This window comes from Perognathus longimembris, chromosome 16 (assembly GCF_023159225.1).
Source record: "Perognathus longimembris pacificus isolate PPM17 chromosome 16, ASM2315922v1, whole genome shotgun sequence".
Classification (NCBI taxonomy): domain Eukaryota; kingdom Metazoa; phylum Chordata; class Mammalia; order Rodentia; family Heteromyidae; genus Perognathus; species Perognathus longimembris.
This window is the reverse complement of record NC_063176.1, coordinates 15,931,437-15,934,002: the sequence shown is the minus strand read 5'-3', so window position 1 is coordinate 15,934,002 and position 2,566 is coordinate 15,931,437. Positions and strand designations below refer to the sequence as shown.

General features: G+C 45.8%; 1 pseudogene; it reads left to right on the top strand.

Annotated features, from left to right (window-relative positions):
- Nucleotides 1–623: 623 nt before the first annotated feature.
- LOC125364495 lies at nucleotides 624–2,055 on the top strand (annotated as a pseudogene).
- Nucleotides 2,056–2,566: the final 511 nt, after the last annotated feature.

Below are 2,566 nucleotides of genomic sequence, written 5' to 3'. Positions count from 1 at the left end.
GCCCACTGGAACTCTATCAATACCTGCTCACAGAGGGGAACACATCTTCCTTACACACACATACACACACACACACACACACACACACACACAAGATTAGGTCACTCAACAACAAAGAAACAAAATAATAGCTTTAAAAAATAATCTCTGAGGAGATGTGGAGTCAGGGCTGCGAGGGACCCGGGACAGGAGGTGCTTGTGATGGCTGGGCCCCTCCGTGGGGGGCAGTGTGACTTCTGGCCCTGGGTGACCGGGGTGCTGAGCCCCTGTGTCTGGCCTATGCCCCGGGCTGGGTGGGAGATTAGAGAGGGATATTAGGGTAGGCCAAACCCAAGGGCCAAGTGGAGGGTAGTCCTAATATCCTGGAGGTCATGAACTTATCAGTGATCCAAATTAATGGCAGGTGGACTCTAGGGGCCTCTATACTGCCCCCTCCCCAGTTTAGAGCCCCTCCTTCCCAAATCCTCTCCTCCACCTCCACACAGGTAGGCCTTCCCAGTTGATGAGGTCGAGGTCACCAGGTGGTGGTGAAGTTGCTGGGTTGATTTGAGTGTTGAGGACTTGGTCTACCGCCAGGAGACCCAGAGGGTCGCGGTTGGGGAAAGGGAAGCACAGTATCGACTATGAAGGACAGGCTTGACCTCTTCAAGAAACTTGAGGATGGAGGCTCGTGTAAGGAACTGGCCGCGATCTATGGGAACCACAGTCAAGGGTGTCAGAAAGAACAAGGAGAAGATCGCCACTCATGCCAGCTGCTCGGGTTCCACCAGTCTTCTGGCCTAGAAACAGTCTATGAAGCCATCCATGTAGAGGAAACCGAGTGTGCTGTGCTCCAGTGGTTCATCCATCAGAGGGTGAAAGGAAACCCCAGGGTAACCCTAGGGAACCCCGTGTGTGAACCAGTTTGTGCCCAAAGGGCAGAGTTCTTCTATGTTTTGGGAAAGAATGGTGATTTTAACCCTTCTGCCAGTTGGTTAAGCCATTTTAAGCAACAGCATAGCATGAGGGAGATTAACGTCAGAAATGAAGGATGCAATGGAGATGAAGCTGCGTGGAAGGTTTCTGTAAGGACTTTGGGATTTTGATTGAGTGAGCAGATTTGCATCCTGAACAGATGTACACTGGAGATGAGACTGAGCTCTTCTGGAAGTGCCTGCCCAGTCAGACCTTCAGCCATCAAAGGTCAACGTGCTATCCGCAGGCACACACCATTGGAAGGCTATGTGCTGTGCCAAGAAAACCAGTTTACACAAACTTAAGCATTGTATGGGGGGTAGAGGGAAGAAACATTGATCTTTCATGCTAACAGATACCTTCAACCTGCCAGTCTCTTATCTCAGCCAAAGAGGTGCCTGGATGGATGGATGGACCATTCAATTTTCCAATGATGGTTTGGTAAGATTTTTGTGCCACAGGTTCAAAAGTACTTAAGATCCAAAGGCTTGAAGGAAAAGGTGGTGCTGTTTTGGATAATTCACCAACAAATCCAAGTGAAAATGTCCTGAGGTCAACAGATGATAGCCAACCATTTGCCATCCAACATGGCTTCACTGATTCGACCTCTGGATCAGAGCGTGGAAGCAGCTTCTCCCCACCACAGAGTAGAAAGAAGGATTGGACTTTGATGAAGATGTTTCTGTGGCTATGTGGCCTACATCTTACAGCATCCCAGAGGGCTGGAAAACCTGACTCCTGAGAATCACATTGAAAAATGGCAGGCATAAGGTGTTAACTGACAGTGAAATCATCAGGACAGCACAAAGCCAGAAAGATGAATCCTGTGAAAATGAGAAGGTGGAAATAGAATTGGTTCCCAAGAAATGTACAACTTCCCTCTTGTCAACTGAAAATTTATTAGATTATCCAGAACAACAGGTGATATGATTCTACCTGATAGGCTGCTCATACGCAAACTTCTCCATCAGAAATAAACAGAAGAGGACAAATTCAATAGTGACAGAGTCAATAATGACATTTCAATTTTATCATTTTTCTGACAACTGTACATACTTTTCTTTGGGGTATGAGTTCTCAAGACCCAGTCCTGTAAAATGAACCTCAAGTAGTGTGCTTCGTACAGTGGTTTGTCCCAGTATTTGTACAGTAGTCAGAAGCAGATTCTGTACGGATGTAAATTATATGTGTGTATATTTACTTTGGTAAATCAGCAGTCAATCCCCTTATAACAGCAATATCTTTCAGATTCTCTAGCAAAAAGTAGAGATAGCCAAGCAGTGCCTCTCTGATGTAGGACTACTAGCTACTCAGAAAGCTGAGATCTAGGCAGACTTCAATTTGAAGCCAGCCCAGGCAGAAAAATCCAAATGACGATCTTTTTAGATAACTGGCAGGCAAGCTGGGCTAGAAATATGGTTTAATTCACAGAGTGTCAAATGTGAGCATAAAAACCAAATGATAGAATGAGATCCTGGGTTCAAGCCTAGTATACTAGCACAAATAAAAGCCAGTGAGCAGATTGAGCACTTTCCTGAAGTCTTTTGCTTGAATTTTGAAGGCTGTTATAGCCATGTTTTCTTGCGCTAGTCATCTTAAATAGTTTTTTGTG